Here is a 20,109-nt window from a genome sequence, read left to right as displayed (position 1 = left end):
GTGGTAAACTGTGGTCAATGTCATGAGACAAAGTATATGTGAACTGCTGTATGGAAAGCGAATTTGCTCTGTAAACCTTAACCCAAATCACAATAAAAAAATAAATAAATCTACATTACTAGAATGTATTGATTATTTACTAATATGCCCAAACTCCTAGCAAGCTTGCATTGATGACAGTATAATATTGTTAAAACATCTCATGATGTTTCTAAAGAAAAACTACCCTTCTCTGAACTTTCTGTTAAATATCTAGGACATATGATTTCTGCAGAGGTATTTCTATTGACCCAGAATGAAAGGAGGTCATTTTCATGTTCCCTGTCCCTAGGATAAAATAACAATTACATGGGTTTTGGGGGCTTTGTGGCTACTTTAGAACTTGGATTCCTAATTTATCCTTGATAGCTTGATCCATGTATCAATATTTGAAAACCTCCAACCCAGGTTATTTGTAAATCACACCAGAGGATCAGGAAGATGTAATTAAACTGAAAGAAGCTCTAGCAAACACACTTGCACTAGGCTTCTCTAACTATCACATAGATTTTTCTTTGTACATGAATTTCTGGAAATGCCTTAGGCATTTTCATCCAGAAACATGGAGAATACCAAAGACCTGCAGGCTACTATAGCCTTCAGCTTGACCCTGTAGCCCAAGGATACACTCTTTGCCTCCAGTAGCTGCTACTGACAAGTTAGTAGAAATCACCACCACTTTCCAGATGTTTACATGCCCCATGCTGTATGTGCCACATTTAGCTATGCTCTGACTCAACATCTCTTTACCAGTTCACTCACTTCCTATGAACTTCTCCTTCTGGCTGCATTCAGTATTAGACTACACTCTGTGACTTGTTTAAATCATGCCACCTTCTCCCTGAAATTGGTAGTGAAAATCATCCTATGTACATTTGCCTGGACCTAACTGAAAACTCTTGACTCCTCAAGAAGATCTAAAAGAAACCCCTTTAGATAATCCTGATTTTATCTTTTTTTGTAGTTGGCTCTTATTTGAAGGAAGTGAGCCAGGTTGGCAGGTTTGGAATGACCAAGGAAGACCAGGAAGGAAGCAAGCAAGCCAGGGTGGCAAGTTTGGAGCAGCTGAGGGAGACTAGAAAGGGAGGAAGCCAGGGTGGAGGGTTTGGAGTGGCTGAGGGGGACCAGGAAGTGAGTGGAGCAGTTTGGAACAACTAAGGGAGATGAACTTGTCTGTCAGTTTGTTGGACTGTGGTGTCTTGTGTGTTGTTGTGAGGCTGGAGGCCATGCCACTGATGTTTCAAATGCCAGCAGGGTTACCCATGGTGGACAGATTTCAGCAAAGCTTCCAGACTAAGACAGACTTGGAAGAAGGAAGAGTTCATCCACTTCTCAAAAAATTGGCCAGTGAAAACTTTATGAATAGCAGTGAAACACTATCTGATATATTACTGGAAAACTTTATGAATATCCCTGAAACATTGTGCGATATCGTGCCAGAATATGAGCCCCTAAGGCCAGAAGGCCCTCAAAATATGACAGGGGAAGAGCTGCCACTTCAGAGTAGCAACATAATGTGACACACTGCCGTCAAGTCAGATCTGACTCATAGCGACCTCAGAGTAGAGGCAATCTTAATGATGTGGTTAGAGTAAAGCTTTTGGGATCTCCATTTGTTGATGTGGCACAACTCAAGATGAGAAGAAATAGCTGAAAACATCCATTAAAAATCAAAATATAGAATGTATGAAGCACGAAATCTAGGAAAATTGGAAGTTGTCAAAAATGAAATGGAATGCATAAAGATTGATATTCTAGGCATTAGTGAGCTGAAATGGACTGGTTTTGGCCATTTTGAATCAATCATATGACCTACTATGCTGGGAATGGCACATTGAAGAGGAATGGCATTGCATTCATCATCAAAAGAGTGTCTCAAGATCTATCCTGAAGTACAGTGCTGTCAGTGATAGGATAATATTCATATGCCTACAAGGAAGACCAGCTAATATGACTATTATTCAAATTTACACACCAACTACCAAAGCCAAACATGAGGAAATGGAAGATTTTTACCAACTTCTGCAGTCTGAAATTGACTGAACATGCATCAAGATGTACTGATTATCACTAGTGAATGGAATGCAAAAGTTGGAAATGAAGAATCACTGGTAGTCAGAAAATATGGCTTTGGTGATAGAAATAACGCTGGAGATCACATGATAGAATTTTGCAAGATCAACAACTTATTCATTACAAATACATTTTTTTAACAACACAAACGACTGCTGTACATGTGGACTTCAGCAGATGGAGTACATAGGAATCAGATTGACTATATGGAGAAGCTCAGTATCTTCGGCCAAAACAAGGCCAGCAGCTGATTGTGGAACAGACCATCAACCACCCATATGTGAATTCAAATTGAAGATGAAGATGATTAAAATAAGTCCACAAGAGCTGAAGTATTACCTTGATTATGCTGAGCCTGAATTTAGAGACCATCTAAAGAATAGATTTGATGCATTGAACACCGAAAACTGAAAACCAGAAGAATTGTGGGATGACATCAAGAACATCATCCATAAAGAAAGCAAGAGGTCATTAGAAAGAAAGAAGAGACCAAAATGCATGTCAGAAGAGTCTCTGAAAAATGCCCTTGAGCAGAGAGTAGCTAAAGAAAATGGAAGAAATGACAAGATGAAAGAGCTAAACAGAAGATTTCAAAGAGCAGCTCAAGAAGACAAAGTCGGTTACTATAATGAAATGTGCAAAGACCTGGGGTTAGAATACCAAAGGAAAGAACATGCTCAGCATTTCTCAAGGTGAAAGAATTGAAGAGGAAATTTAAGCCTTGAGTTGCAATATTGAAAGATTCTATGGGCAGTATATTGAGTGATGCAGGAAACATCAAAAGAAGATGGAAGGAATATACAGAGTCACTGTACCAAAAAGAATTGGTCAATGTTCAGTGTATGATCAAGAACCAATGGTATTGAAGGAAGAAGTTGAAGCTGCACTGAAGGAATAGGCAAAAGCCAAGGCTCCAGGAATTGAAGAAATAACCAGTGAGATGTTTCAACTAACAGATGGTGTGCTGGAGGCACTCACTTGGCTATGCCAAGAGATTTAGAAGACAGCTACCTAGTCAGCTGACTGAAAGAGATCCATATTTGTACCCATTCCAAATAAAAGTGATGTCATAGAATGTGGAAATTATTGAACAATATCATTAATATCACACACAAGTAAAATTTTACCAAAGATAATTCAAAAGTGGTTGCGGCAATATATTGACAGAGAACTTCCAGAAATGCAAGCTGGATTCCGAAGAGGATGTGGAACGAGGGATATCTTTGCTGATATCAAATGGATCTTGACTTACAGCAAAGAATACCAGAAAGATGTTTACTTGTGTTTTGACTGTGCAAAACATTCGATTGTGTGGGTCATAACAAATTATGGATAAGATTGAGAAGAATGGGAATTCCAGAACACTTAATTGTACTCATGAGGAACCTGTACATAGATGAGAAGGCTGTTGTTCGAACAGAACAACATTTTAAGCATGGCTTAAAATCAAGAAGAGAGTGTGTCAGGGTTGTATCACTTCACCATACTTACTCAATCTGTATGCTGAGCAAATAATCCTAGAAGCTGGACTATATGAAGAAGAACGTGGCATCAGGATTGGAGGAAGACTTATTAACAATGTGTGATATCCAGATGACTCAACTTTGCTTGCTGAAAGTGAGGGTGACTTGAAGCATTTACTGATGAAGATTGAAGACAACAGTCTGCAGTATGGTTACACTGCAATATAAAGAAAACAAAAATCCTCACAACTGGACCAATAAACAGTATTGCGATGAATGGAGAAAGGATTGAAGTTGTCAAATACTTCATATTACTTGGTTCTACAATCAACACCAATAGAAGCAGCAGTTAAGACATCAGACAATGTATTGCGTTGGGCAACTCTGCTGCAAAAGATGTCTTTCAAGTGTTAAAGAGCACAGATGTCTCCTTGAAGACTAAGGTGCGCCTAACCCAAGCCATGTTATTTTCAATTGCCTCATAATGTATGTGAGAGCTGGAGAATGAATAAGGAAGACTGAAGAAGAGTTGATCCTTTTGAGTTGTGGCATTGGCGAAGAATACTGAAAGTGCTATGGACTGCTAAAAGAACTAACAAATCTGTCCTGGAAGAAGTGCAGCTGGAATGCTCCTTGGAGCAAGAACGGCCAGACTTCATCCATCTACTTCGGTCATGTTGTCAGAAGGGACCATTCTCTGGAGAAGGATATTATGCTTGTTAAAGTGGAGGGTCAAATGAAAAAGGGGAAGGCCCTCAACAAGGCGGATTGATGAAGTGGCTGCAACAATGGGCTCAGGTATAGCAAGGATCGTGAGGCTGGCACAGGATGGGGCAGTGTTTTGTTCTGTTGTACATAAGTTTGCTATGAGTGCTTTTGATGACTGACTCAAAAGCACCTAACAACAACAACATGCCTGTTTAAGGAGCTCTGCTGGTGCAGTGCCTGAGGCATTTGACTGCTAATCAGAAGGTTGGCACTTCAAACCTACCAGCTGCTCCATGGAAGGAAGATGAGGCAATCTACTTCCGTAAAGATTTACCACCTCAGAACCCAATGGGGGTCACTATGAGTTGGAACCAACTCGATGGCAATGAGTTTGGTTTGGTTTTATGCCTGTATAGGGTGGGATGCATCTTGAGTCCTGCCTTGCTGGAGGGTGTGACTCAAGTCACCACCATTAGCTTCCTTGAGGGTATATATATAAGAATGTTCTGGGAAAATTCTCTCTCTCTTCAGTTCTGTGTTTAGTTCATCATCATCTCTCCCCTGGACTTAAGACATCATCTGACCTGCGGATTTGGGTTCACCAACCCCTGCAACCGTGTGAGTTGGGAGAATCCTCCAGACTTACCCAAAGACCCGGGACTTGCCAGCCTGCCAGCCTGCCAGCCTCCCAGCCTCCACCACCACCATGTGAGCTGTTCTTGGAATTTGTGAGTTCTGTGAGACGTTACAGTGAACTACAGAACCCTAAGACGGAAGGGAGGTTATTGAGGGGAGGAGGAGAAGGATTTAATGTCAGAGATGATGGAGTGGCACGGTAGTTTGGAAAAGTTGGATATTTGGGATATCTTTGACCTCTGCCTCATAGGGATTAGCCTTGTGCTGATCTTTCTAAAAGTAATACTCAAGCAAAGACATTGATTTCAATCCCCACAACATAACAGCTCTCTTCCCATTTCCTCCCTGTAGTTACCTTTTCCCTGTGTCCTTCTTTCCTATGCAGTCCTGCCCTCTGAGCTATCTCCCTGCACAAATGCTGCCCTTCTGATCTTCCACGAGCCATTGTATTTTTAATAGCCTCATATTCATATGAAAGCTGGGTAATGAATAAGGAAGACTTCAGAAAAAGTGTTGTATTTGAATTGTGGTGGTGGTGAAGAATATTGAATTTACCATGGACTGGTAGAAGAATGAACAAATCTGTCTTGGAGGAAATGCAGCCGGAATGCTTGTTGGAAGCAAGAATAGTCAGACTTTGCCTCTTGTACTTTGGTCATGTTGTCAGAAGGGACCAATCCCTGGAGAGGGATATCATGCTTGGTAAAGCAGAGGGTCAGCAAAAAAGGGAAAGACCTGCTATGAGATGAACTGACACAGAGGCTGCAATGATGGTTTCAAGCATAGCAACAATTGTGAGGATGGTTCAGGACCAGGCAGTGCTTCCTTCTGTCGTACATAGGGTTGCTCTGAATTGGAATCAATTTGACAGTACCTAACAACAAGAGCAACATAGTAAAACAAAGAATTCTGGTGGCAGAGTGGTTAAGATTTTGGCTGCTAACAAAAGGTCACTGGTTAGAACCCACTAGATGCTCTGCGTGAGAAAGATGAGGCAGTCTCCTTTCATAAAGATGTACAGCCTTGGAAACCCTATGGGCAGTTCTCCTCTGTCCAATAGGGTCACTAGAGTCAGAATGGACTCAATGGCAGTGTGTTTGGTTTGGTTTTATAGTTAAATAGCCTCTTATCTTCTTTTGTCTTGAAAGGTCTTCATTTAGTTTATAGGGGTCCTTTAGATGCTTCTCTGGCGCTACATAGCCTTGGAGTCTAGGGCTAAAGAAGCTTGATCTTGCCCTACCCTTCCTTTCTTTTGTCTCATGGTCAAAGACAAATATTACCCATTTTGCTCTATAAATGCCTTCATTGACAACACAGTACTGTATGTGCAAAAGGCTTCATCTTTGTTGTCTGTACCTTCCATGGTCTTCCTCTTCCTCAACGCCACCATGTTGATCACTCACATTTGGTACATTTCCCTTCTCTTCACGTAAATCAATACTTATCTCTACCTATTTAACAGTGTTCCTTTCCCTCCCCTCCCACCCCTGGTAACCAACAAAGAATATTTCCTTCCATATATCAACCGTTCCTCAACTTTTACAATAACAGACTAATACAATATTTGTCCTTCTGTGATTGACTTATTTTGCTCAGCATAATGTCCTCCAAGGTCATCCATGTTATGCGGTGTTTTGCAGATTCTATGTTATTCTTTAGGGTTGTGTAGTATTCTATTGTGTGTATATACCATAGTTTGGTTATCCCTTCCTCAGTTCATGGACACCTAGGTTGTTTCCCTCTTTTTGCTATTGTAAATAATGCTGCGATGAACATGGGTGTGCATATGTCTGTTCTTGTTGTGGCTCTCATTTCTGTAGGATATATAGAATTGGTGTAGGTTTTGTTGTGTGCGTTCTCAACAATAACAACCAAATAAGTAAAATTATATTTAAAAAATTGTGGCATTTGTGAAGAATATTGAATACACTGTGGACTGCCAGAAGAATGAAGATAATCAGTCTTAGAAGACATACAACTTGAACACTCCTTAGAAGCAAGGATGGGGAGACTTTATCTTACTTACTTTGGACCTGTCATCAGGAAGGATCATTTGCTAGAAAAAAACATCATATTTGATTGAGGGTCAGTGTAGTGCAGTGAATTAATTGTGTTGCATGGCCATTTTAGGAGCTCTGGTAGCGTAGTGTCTAAGGCATTTGACTGATGATAACTGCAAGGCTGGTGGTTCAAACCCACCAGCCACTCTTCGGAAGGAAGACTGGACAATCTACTTCCATAGTGATACTGCCTCAGAAACCCAAGGAGGGGCCACTATGAGTCAGATCTAACTTGTTGGCTGTGAAGTTTTTTTTTTTTTTTTTTAGTATGGCCCTTTTACCAATGATCTTTGTGACTCCCACCAGATGACTGTAGGACTATGCTAAAGTAAAGTGCTTGTGGACCACCAATGGGATTGGATAGCTTGTTAACAACATAAATAAACTGCATGGCACCCTTGTGTGGGTGGGACCATGAAAATAAGGTGTATGGTATCCTAACACGGGGACTGGTCAGTTTTCCCATCCCACTAGGCTTAAAATGAGCCATTCCAGAGGCAGAAAAGGGGGAATTTGACTACCAGTAACAGAAGAGCCAGGAATGGTGTGCATCCTCTGAACCCAAGATCCCTGTGCTCAACCTTCTCGATCCAAGAGACAAAGAGTTGTGACAGCAGAGATGGTAAGAAGCAGGGGCAGAGAAATGGTGGCAGCAGAGGCAGCAGAACCAAAAGACCATCACGAGACAGAACATTGGGCTTCCCAGCCCATGGAGTGAGAAAGCTGAGGGCCTTCAGGCAGGAGGCTTGCTGGCAGAGTGGGGTGTCTCTCTGGGCACCAACTGTTGTTGTTGTTATTTGCCATCGAGTTGGCCCTGACTCCTAGCGACCCCTCCTTAGGTTTCCGAGGGAGTTATCACTACGGAAGTAGGATTGCCCAACCTTCCTTCCAAGGAGTGGCTGGTGGGTTTGAAACCACCAGCTTCCTGGTTAGCAGTCAAGTGCCTTAGGCACTATGCTACCAGAGCTCTTATTAGCAAGGCTAAAAATGTTTTGTAACACTTGCCCAAGCAGAGCAGAGGCCAAGGGGCTGCAGGGCTGAGAAGCCCAGGCCAGAGAGGGCTGTGTGTGCCTATAGGCGCTGCTGAGAAGAGGCTGTCTTGAGCGTAGAATTGCATTCTGTGTTGTTTGTGATCCTGAATTGTAAACTGTAACATCCCTGATAAACTCCATAACTATGAGTATGGTCTGTGGGTTCTGTGCAGCCATTGCAATAGATTATTAAACCCAGCAGAGAAGTAGTGAATGCTGTGAGAGGGACAACTGTTTTCAGAATTAGTAAAAAGGTTGGCAGGTGGTTGCACACACGACTTTTGCCTCATAGGAATCAGCCATGGGTTGTTGCTTTTGATCTTGATCCTTCTCCTCCTTGTGAAGTTAGAAGAAGTCAGACTCCTCCCACATACCATTTTTACAGTCAGCAAAAACATGAGAAATCTTAAATGAGATTAATTGACACGACAGCTACAACAATTGACTCAAACATATGAAAGATCATGGAAATGGCGCAGGACTGGGCAATGTTTCATTCTGTTGTACATAAGGTTGTCAAGAGTTGGGGCCAACTTGATGGTAACTAACAACAGGAAGATGTCTCTGAAGACTAAGGTGTGCCTAACCCAAGCCGTGGTAATTTCAATCACCTCAGATGCATGTGAGAGCTGGACAATGAACAAGGAAGACTGAAGAAGAGTTGATGCTTTTGAGTTGTGGTGTTGGTGAAGAATACTGAAAGTACAATGGACTGCCAGAAGAACTAACAGATTTGTCTTGGAAGAAGTGCAGCTTAAATACTCCTTGGAAGCAAGAATGGTCAGACTTCATCTAACCTACTTTGGTCATGTTGTCAGAAGGGACCAATCCTTGGAGAAGGATATCTTCCTTCATAAAGTGGAGGGTCAATGAAAAAGGGGAACTCCCTCAACAAGATGGATTGACACAGTGGCTGCAATGATGGGCTTAGGTATGGCAAGGATTGTGAGGCTGGTACAGGACCAGGCAGTGTTTCATTCTGTTGTTTATAGGGTCATTATGAGTTGGAGCTGACACAACAGCACCTAACAACAACAACAACAACGACGACAACAATAACCCCACTAGAATATAAGCTTCACGCAAGTAGAGTCTTTGTTTTGTTAACTGTTGTATTTCTAGATTCTAAAACAGTATTCTTCAAAATATAGACACAAGAGTATTAGCAAAATAAATCAACAAAAGGAGCAGAAATAACTGCTCCTTCAAGATTAGGAGAGTACTTGTGGACAGGTTGAAGACAGAGGAAATAATTATTGCTGGAATGCCAGCCCCAAAAACATTTATTTTCTTGGCTAAGTAAGGCAGAAGTTCATCTTATAAGAGAAGAGAAGGATTCAAGGTTTGGAACAACTGTGGGAAATGGGAGATTCATAGGGGGAGAAATAAAAACAATCTGCAGAAGTTGAGAATTTAAATATTTGAACTCACACCAAACAGATAACTAATTGTACTGTGCGTAGGGGTGGGGTGAGGTCCAAAAGAGAAGATAACTCTTCTCCACCCAGTTTGTGGTAATTTGACTTATCTTTCTTGGAATTGAATAAAGAATTATAGGGTGGGGAGAAGCCAGGAGAGACTCATGAGATCATAAGCAGCTGATGGTAAGGGTAAAGGTAAAGAAAGATGGTGAAACTGGGAAGGCAGGAAACGACCCCTTTGAGAGCCAAATGTGAGTGGTACAGAGTGAGAGAATGAAACCAAAGCATACACAAGGTTCTTTGGTTTCATGCTTCTGTGATTTAAAAAAGAAAAAAACTCTCAACATAAACATACCTGGTATTTGGCAGCAGAGAATTCTCAATTGGCTGGAAGTGAGTTTCAGGACAAATTGCCAGCTGCTGTCCTTTTTTCCCTCCCTCTCCTTGGGCAGAATGTTTGTGAAAAGAGGCAGTAAACAAATAGAACTAGATCATCTTCCAATTCTTTCTCTGCTTCTCTTTCCATTGTACTCATTTTATTAATAAGCCGGGGCTGCCAATGCTCATAATAAATATAACACACTATTTTGTGCCCTAGTTTTCAGGTGGTAATGAGGCATTGTAGCATGTTTTTCCACTATGGGGAATTGCAGGCTTAGTGATTGATATCTAGGTTTCTTTTCCTAAATAACTGTGGGTCTTAGGTTGTTTCTGAGATTTCTTTGTGTGCAAGAAAATAATGAAAACCAGTGGAATATGAAGTAGGGTTTTTTTTTTTTTTTTGCACAAAATTGTTCTTGTATGAGTTGCAGGTTGCCAAAAAAGGTTCCTGCTTCCCACAAATGTCCTAAATTTCAGGATAGTTTCTTTTGTTTTTATTAAGATTCTCAAAGTTAGCATGTTCCAAACTGATCTCTTCCCAGAGATTTGTTCCATTCACGGTCTTCCCCCTCTCTGTTAGTGGGAACTTCCATCCTTCAGGATAAAAATCTTGAGATTAACCTTGACTTCTTTTTCTCTCATATTCCATACCTAATTTGTCAGGAAATTCTGTGGGTTCAACCTTCAACATACAACCAAACCAAAACCAAACCCACTGCCATTGACTCAGTTCTGACTCATATGGACTCCTGTTGGGTTTCCAAGGCTATACATCTTTCTGGAAGTAGATTGCCCCATCTTCCTTCTGCAGAGTTTGAACTGCTAACCTTCTATTTAGCAATCAAATGCCTTAGGCACTGCAATCACCAGAGCTCCTTTCAAAATATATCCAGAACTTGAAAACTTTTTACCACCCACTGCTGTCAAGTCAATTACAACTCCTAGTGAGCTCTGGTAGCATAGTGGCTAAAGCACTTGACTGCTAACCAGAAGGCTGGCGATTCAAACCCACCAGCCATTCCTTGGAAGGAAGGTTGGGCAATCCTACTTCCGCAGTGATAACTGCCTCGGAAACCCAAGGAGGGGTCGCTATGAGTCAGGGCCGACTTGACGGCACATAACAACAACAACAAAAACAAGTGAGCCTCATTGGGTTTCCAAGGCTTTATGGAAGTAGATTGCCTCATCTTCCTCCTATGGAACAGTTGGTGGGTTTGAACCACTGACCTTCTGGTTAGCAGACAAATGTCTTACTCTCTATGCCACCAGAGCTCCTTTTACCATTTCCACTGTTATTTACCTTGCCCAAGCCATTTCATCTGTTGCCTTAAACTGAAAGCTGAAATGGCTTCCAACAGGTTTCCGTTAATCTTCAATCTGTTTTCCATAATAGCTAGGGTAATCCCATTAAAATGTAAATTAGATCACAGTACCCCTCTGTTCAAAACCTTTCCATGATTTCCCATTTTGCTCAGAGTAAAACCCAAAGTCATTAAAATGGCCCACAAGACCCCAAGTTATTTGGCCCCTCAGCTCCGACTACTCTCATCTTCATCTAGTTAGCTCCAGCTAGACAGTTCTCAAATATACTTGGAAAGTACCTACCTCAGGGCTTTAGCATTGGCTGTTCCCTCTGCCTAGAAATCTCTCAGATATTCATACAGTCCATTCTTTCATTTCCTTTGAGTCTGTGTTCACACAGTGAAGCCTACCTTGACCACCCTATTTAAAATGTACCCCTCACCTGTATATCCTATTCCCTTCCCTCTTGTATTTTTTCCCATAACTATTTTTGGCAGTATACATAATTTTAAATTATTAATATACTTGCTGTTGCTGCTGTTGTTTGCCATTGAGTCAGACCTGACTCATAGCGACCCCTCCTTGGGTTTCCGAGGTGGTATCACTACAGAAGTAGATTGCCCCATCTTCCTTCCGAGGAGTGGCTGGTGGGTTTGAACCTCCAGCCTTCTGGTTAGCAGTCAAATGCCTTGGCACTATGCTACCAGAGCTCCCATTAATATACTTAGTTATTGGTTTTATTGTTCATTAAATTTTTTTGTTGTTGTTCATTCATGTATCCCAGTGCTTAGAAGAATATCCAGCCCCTGGCAGATATTCAATAAATACTGAATGAAAGAAAGGATGAATTCCCATTACTTAATTTAAGATAATTCTCTTAAAAGATAATTTAAAAAAAAACTTAAAGTTTTTTAAAAAAAGATTTTTGGAAAACTTTTCATTCTAACTGAATCACTTATAGTTTAATATTCCCTGTTGTCACATGGAATTTGATGGGAGATTCTGGTAAGGGACATATATGTTAGACTGAGGAATAATTATCCATCCTTCAACCTAGATAAACCCAGGTGTTTTATTCCACTTTAGGATCCCTGGTGGTGCAATGGTTAAGAGCTCTGCTAACTGAAAGGTCAGTGGTTTGAACCCAGCTGCTGGTCTGAGGGAAAAAGGTATGGAGGTCTGCGTCTGTAAAGATTGTTTTTGTTAGATGTTGTCAAGAAGGCCAGCCACTCCTTGGAAGAAAGGTTGGGCAATCTACTTCTGTAGTGATACCACCTCGGAAACCCAAGGAGGGGTCGCTATGAGTTGGATCCGACTCCACGACAGTGAGTTTGGTTTTTGGTTTTGTCAAGTAGGTTCCAACTCATAGTGACCCTATGTATAACAGAACAAAACGTCTGGTCCTGTGCCATCCTCATAATGGTTGCTATGTTTCAGTCCATTGTTGCAGCCAATGTCAATCCATCCCATTGAGAGTCTTCCTCTTTTTCACTGTACCTCTACTTTACCAATCAATCCATATCCAGGAACTGGTCCCTCCTCGTAATTTGTCCAAAGTACATGAGATGAAGTTTTGTCATCCTAGTGTCTAAAGAGCATTCTGGCTGTACTTCTTCCAAGCAGATTTGTTTGTTCTCCAGGCAATACATGGTATATTTAATGTTCTTCTTTGTCAACACCATAATTCAAAAGCATCAACTCTTCTTTAGTCTTCCTTCTTCATTGTTCAGCTTTCTCACGCATATGAGATGACTGCAAATACCACAGCTTGGGTCAGGTGTACCTTAGTCCTCCAGGTGACATCCTTGCTTTTCAACACTTCAACTCTTTTGTAGTAAATATGCCCAATGCAATATGTTGTTTAATTTCTTGACTGTTGCTTCCATGGTAACAGCTCTGGTGGTGTAATGGTCAAGGCATTCAGCTGCTAACCAAGGTCAGCAATTCGAACCCACCAGCTGCTTGGTGGGAGAGAGATGAGGCAGTCTGCTTCCATAAAGATTTACAGCCTTAGAGACCTCTGGGGACAGTTCTACTCTCCCAGCAGGGTTGCTGAGTCAGAATTGATTCAATGACAATGAGTTTGGTTTGGCTGGCTTCTAAGGGTGTTCGTTATGTATCCAAGTAAAATTAAATTCTTGATAATTTCAATCTTTTCTTCCCTTATCATGATGCTGCTTATTGATCCAGTTGTGAGGAGTTTTGCTTTCATTATGTTGAGGTATAATCCACACTGAAGGCTAGTCTTTGGTTTTCATCAGTAAGTGCTTCAAATCCTCTTTACTTTTAGTAAGCGAGGTTGTATCATCTGCATATCGTAGGTTTTTAATGAGTCTTCCTCCAATCCTGATGCTGCATTCTTCTTCATATAGTCCACAGATTAGATAAAGTATGGTGAAAGGATACAACCCTGACACACACCTCTCTTGATTTTAAACCATGCAATATTCCCTTGTTCTGTTCTAATGACAGCCTCTATGTACAGGTACCACATATGTACAATAAAGTGTTCTAGAATTCCTACTCTTTAAAATGTTATCCATAATTTTCTATGATCTACACAGTCAAATGTCTTTGCATAAAGGAAAACACAGGTAAAGATTTCAGCCTTGGAAACCCTATATGGAAAAAAAAAAAAAAAAAAAAGGAGCTCTGGTGGCATAGTGCCATGGGGCAGTTCTATTCCCTTATAGGGTGTCAGACTTGATGGCAATGGATTAGTCTATTTAACTTCTTACAATCATATACGGAGAAAAGTGATCTTGGAGAGCTTGCATGAGTAAATTAGAATTAAAGCTTCATGGAGTTAGTATTCCTGTACTTTGTCTCCCTGGAAGGTGGAAGAAGTGCTCAGCTGTGCGACTCTTTCCAAGACACTGTGTGGGAATCGCTTCAATTTTCCTAGGCCTCATTTCCTTCTCTACTAAAGGTTGACAGTATTCACCCCTCTCCAGAATCAGAAACTGTTCTTAAGGTGTTACAGGACACCCTTCAAAGGCAAAGTCCAGAATATTCTTGAGCAGCTGAAATAAAGCTCCTCAGAATGCTGCTTTACTTTTTTTAAAAAAAAATTATAGAAAGTAACACCTGAGCTTTAAATTAGAATTTAGGCAATAGCAAATGAGACCAAAAGTTAACAACTGGAGACATCTTTCACCCGAGGAACCTCGGAATGTGTTGAGGGCTGAAACAACACAATCTCCATTTTGTTGGGACGGGGCAGGTCCTCGGGGCCTCCTGGAAGTTCGGTGGTTTAAATGGCGCAGCCAGGTCCTCCCTTGAGTATCCAGCTGCTCTCTCAGCCCCAGTTCAGCCACGCTGCCCAGGGGAAGAACCCAGTCCAGGCGCTGAATCTTGATTCCGAAGGCATTTAAACCCCCTAACATAATACGAAATTGTACAGGTGACCGCGGCAGCTCTTATGTTCACTACACGTCTTTCTTTATTCTCTATCCTCACAATTCCCCGCTCCGCCAGGAGGCGCGCGCTTGCTTCACCCGGCCGCGCGCCCCCGACTGCACTTTCATCGAAAGGTAAAGAAAGAAAAGGTCTCCGGGACGCCTCGTTCCCAGGCACGCGCCCGCTGCCCTCGCCCCTCGCGGGCCCGCGCGGGTGCGCGCGCAGGACTCCCCTTCTCGAGACCTCCCCTCCCCCAAGCCGGTCTTGCGCTCCGCGGGCGGGGCGCAGCGCGTGGGGGGCGGAGCCGGAGCGGGCTAGGCGGGGGCCAGGCCCCGGGATTAGTTGGTTTCGCTGCGGACGAGGAAGCCAGAGTCGTTGCCAGCGCGGAGAAGACAAAGCCGCGTTTAGGGGCCCAAGGGTGGTAAGCGCGGGGTTCGTGGCACCCCAGCTAACGGGGAGGGCTCTGCGGACCCGCGCGCAGCCCAGACACCCGCCGCCGTTGCCGCCTTGCAACAGGTCCGCGGCTTCCAGCGGCCTCGCTCGCCTCACCCCTCCCCCGCGACCCCCGGGTCGCCTCTGGTCAGCTCGGGGCTGCGTCTGGCCACCCGTTCCGATGCGGTTCGGGTCCCAAAGGATGCCGGTAAGCGGTTGCGTGTATGTGCAGGGGTTGGGACGTCGGGGCCGGAAGTGTTCGGGATCTGGGGCGGGAGTCTGGTACGCGATCTCGTGCGAGTTCCAAGCAGGGTCAGGGTCGGGGGGCCTAGGCCAGCGCCGTTGGAGCCGGGCATCTGAGGCTCATCAGGTCAAGGGAAGCGGCCGCAGCTTTCGGGAGGGGACTAAGCTCCATCCTCCCGGCTCCCCAGGCGATCGATCCCCTGCGGAGGAAAGCGGGATATCCTTGCTGAGAGGAGAGGTCCCAAGGCACTGCTCAGGAGTTGGTCGAGAAACCGCCGGTGGGCAGACACGCAAACTTTTCATGTCTAGCTGTGCCTGACTTTTTGCAGTTTTGGAGGTCAAGAATGGAGGAACCAGAAGACTTTTTCTTCGTTTCGTCCTCTGTTTAAAAAAAAAACCCAGCATTTTCAGTGGAGTGAAATACACGTACTGAAAAGTGTACCGGTGCTTTCTTTATTTTAAATTGATTTTCTGTTTTGGTATTTGAAGTATCAGCCACGTTACAAGTTACTTTCTTTCTGGAAATTGGTTTTAGTAAATGCAACTTTTTCAAAAGTTTTAGATTGTAGTAAAGGATGTGTGCAGTGATTCTCTGACTTTTGGAAAGGATTAGTGAGTTTTTTAAGAGCTCCACAGGCTTTTGGCATGGCCTTCAGGCCACTGGTGGTCCTAGTGCAGGATTAGGGAAGGAAAAATTACAATTTTCGAAATGTCTTTTCTTCAAAGATCACAGAATCTGGAGGGTTGCAGTAGATTTTTGAAGACTTTTAATAATGTATTTCCTCATGAAAGTTGTACTTGCTCTCTGCTAAAGTTGACTTGTTTTGCAGTCATGCAGTGTTTTCATTTATTAGAACTTTTTATGAAATCTGTGTAACAGAGTGATGACAAATTTGTTTATTTGAAGTCACAGATGCATGGGAGGTCTTCCTAAATTTCCACATACTGGACAATGTGATATATTAGAATTGAGTTCTGGTGGTGTAGTCCCTCAGGCATTTGACTGCTAACGAGAAGGCTGGCGGTTCAAACCCACCAGCCACTCCTCAGAAGGAAGATTGGGCAATCTACTTCCGCAGTGATACCGCCTCGGAAACCTAAGGTGGTGGTGGTTGTTATGTGCCATCGAGTCGGATCCGACTCAGAGACCCCTCCTTGGGTTTCTGAGGCGGTATCACTACGGAAGTAGATTGCCCAACCTTCCTTCCGAGGAGTGGCTGGTGGGTTTGAAGCGCTAGCCTTCTGGTTAGCAGTCAAATGCTTTAGGCACTATACTACCAGAGCTCCGGAAACCTAAGGAGGGGTCGCTATGAGTCGGATCCAACTCGATGGCAGTGGATTTGGTTTGGTTTTTCAAATGGATTTAGATGGTTTTGGATATTTTGTCCTAGCAGGATTCAAGGAATTTGAAAGTGTTAATAGCATCATGCATTGTTTCTTAGTTTAATACTTGGATATGAACCCAAGTTTGTGACATGAATGCCTTAATATTAACATGTGTACCATGCATGAGTATCAGGAGGGATCTTGTTAATATTTTCATTCCTTTAATTTATATTTCCTTTTCTTGGAATAACTTTAGTAGGTTGTCTGCTAATTTCTCCTACAATAAGGAGGAAGAGAGCAGGTGCTCGTTGTTGTAATCGGTTTTATTTCATAGTATCCTTTGGGCTTTCTTAAAACTTACGAAAGTTTTCCTTCTCCCAGCTATTATCAGATCATCAGAATTTATGAGAAGTTACGTAGCTTTAAATTTAATTTAGCACCATGGTTCTTCTGATTGCCTTTCTGATATCAGAGTAGAATATCAATACAGATTCAAGATGTGAAGTCAGACTGATGCTTCAGTATTTGCTCAGCTTCTTCTACCTTTGTCAACACAGGCTTATCATTATTATTTTTTTTTCCTTTTATTTAATGACTTGTCCCTCAGTTTAATCATCTTTAAAATGGAAGTGATAATAGTACCTATCTCTTAGGGTGGTTTTGAGGATTAGAATTACTGTTTATGGAGCAGGTCATACTGTGCCTAGCTTGAACTAACTGCTAGAAAGGGCTTTCCTACAAAATTTGCAATGTTAGTTAAACTGGAGGTTCCTTTGCTTGACATTCAGTCATTAAAAATAATGAAACTATTTTTCTTTTAGCAACTTTGCATTATATGTTTTTTTTTTTCCTATGCTATTTTGGGTGTTTGAAAATAAAACGATTTTCTTGAATACATTTCTCACCTTTAGCTTTTAACGTGCTTGGATTTTTATTCCAACATAAGTGATGTCTTGTACTTTATTACTTCAAAACATTCTCACTTATTTATTGGGAAAAGAATTGTGCTTAATAATGCCTTAGAATGTAGACAATTGCTTTGATTTGCTTTTTAAAGACACTCTAAAGATAATAGTTTGCTATTTAGACTGCCTTATATTAAAAATGTTCAAATAAATTGTGTTCATATATTTTCCCACCAAATGGTAGAAAATCAAGTGACTTTTTTTCTTTTTTTCCCCCATGTGGGATGTGAAGTGATAATTGGACCCAAATCTAGAAGTGGAAGATGCATTTTATTTAGTAGGCTAACTAAAAATAAGTAGACAAGTGCTGAGAATCACCACAATAGAGAGGTAATGATAGGTTACTGCAGAAATGGTTGTGATAATTACACTCATTTTCAGATACCTGACATGGTTAGTATTCTGGTTCTATGCTATTTCTACAAGTGGGTGAGGTGGAACTGATTAATATTTCATACTTGACATCTTTTTGTTTCTTCATTAAAGAAGAGATCATTTGCAGTTTGAGAGTGTAGCTTTTAATGAACCCTCTCATTGTCTTTGATTATCAAATAAAGGGAAGTCATTATTAAAAGCAAAAATTCTCAGCCAGATAGCGTTTATTCATTGCTTTCATTTTGGGAAGTGTTATGTTAAAAAAAAAATAAAATAGAAAGTATGTTAGGAAAGAGCTTAGCAGACTCTCAAAGCATTTACTGTTCTTTCCAGATAGAGTTTTATAAAAATTTATACCTACTACTGAAATAGTAAAACAAAACAAAAAAACCTACACACAAAACATACACAGTATTTTGCAGTGATGCATGAAAGGCCCAAGGCCCACTGCCATTGAGTCGATTCTAACTCATAGTGACCCTATAAAACAGAGTACAACTGCCCGCATAGAGTTTCCAAGGCTATAAATCTTTATGGAAGTACACTGCTACATTTGTGTATTGAAATGCAAAGCTCTTTAAATTATGCACGTGGAACTTGGATTTATATGATCATTAGTTACCAGATTCTGACTCATGGTGACCACGTGTGTGCCAGAATAGAACTGAGCTCTATAGAGTTTTCATTGGCTGAATTTTCTGGAGTAGATCGCCAGGACTTTTCTTCTGAGGCACCTCTGGGTAGATTCCAACCTTCAACCTTTCTGTTTGCAGCTGCCTGAGGCAACTGTTTGCACAACCCAGACAGAGACTTTTAGGATTATATCACATGCTGAAAGAATTCTCATTTGCTGTTTGAGTAGTAATGTGTCAAGTTAGCTTAGATCAGTTTTTATTCCAGAATAAAGTTTTGTTGTTGTTGTTGTTGTTGTTATGTGCCGTCGAGTCGGCCCCGACTCATAGCGACCCCTCCTTGGGTTTCCGAGGCAGTATCACTACGGAAGTAGGATTGCCCAACCTTCCTTCCGAGGAGTGGCTGGTGGGTTAGGATAGGTTTTATAAATACCTTTATTGTAATTCTCAGAGGCTATTAAGCAAATCACCTATTTTTAAAAATGTGCAAAATGTCTCACATTTCTTGTGCTGTAGTTAGTTTTGTTGCCTTGTGACTTCTCTTAATTAGTTAAAAGCTGAAAGGCATTTACAATTTTCTGTGTTTTTCACCTGTTCCAGAAAACCAGGTTTTGACTTTTTAAAGAAACTTAGCAAAAGTATACAACTGCTTACATTTAAAAAGTTAAAGGGAGTTTACTTGTCTGGAAGGGACATAGAGAAGGGTCATTTATTCATACATGCTTCTAGGGAGGAACTGCTTTCCCGCCCTATTCACATCTTTTCCCCATCAACAAACAGTAAAAACAAAACAAAACCTTTCTTTTCTAGGGAGCTTTTAAGGAACACTGTGGGCCTCTCCAAAAAAAAATTACTATAATTTTTTAAATCTCTTCTGGTAAACTATCATAGTGTGTGGCACTCCTTAAAGTTTATCTTAGGTGAATTTCAAACAGGTATTTTTGAACCTCAGGTGGTGTTATTTAGACTCTCAGAAATAAGGTAACTCCATAGTAGTTCACGGTGGTGTGGTTTGTTATCATGTATTATAAAACTTGCATGTTAAAAAGTATCAATTCTTGAAGAATAGGGAGGATAAGCTATAAGAATTTAGGAATCCAGAGTGTTCTTTTCTGCTCATGCCACTTATATCAAATGTTGTTGAAATGCTTGTTTTTGATGGTGGTGCTAGGTAGTGAGCAGAACATTTTTCTTTTATCAGATGTTTTGAGAAAAGAAAACATACATGACGTGACTGGGTTTGAAAAGTATACTTATATTGGAGTGGCAGGTGAGACATTAAAATTCTTACCTTCTTGGAGAGAGCCAAGGAAAATTTTGAGTCATTAGGATAATATTTAGGGACAGCTAACTAAGTATTAAAGAGGCAGTGATTCTTAAAATACTTTGCATACTGTTCTATCAAAAGAGAATTGTCTTATCAAAGAAATGTAAATTGTGAACGTTATTTTACAGTAAGCATTCATTGATTATGGGCATTTTTATTTTATTTTTTTATTGTGATTTGGGTGAAGATTTACAGAGCAAGTTCACTTTCCATACAGCAGTTCACATATACTTTGTCTCATGTCATTGACCACAGTTTACCACAATGCAACAGCTCCCCTTCCACTTCCTCCCCAT

Source organism: Orycteropus afer, unplaced genomic scaffold, assembly GCF_000298275.1.
Source record: "Orycteropus afer afer isolate SDZICR_OR568_19922 unplaced genomic scaffold, OryAfe1.0 scaffold00039, whole genome shotgun sequence".
Classification (NCBI taxonomy): domain Eukaryota; kingdom Metazoa; phylum Chordata; class Mammalia; order Tubulidentata; family Orycteropodidae; genus Orycteropus; species Orycteropus afer.
This window is presented reverse-complemented; position numbering follows the sequence as displayed.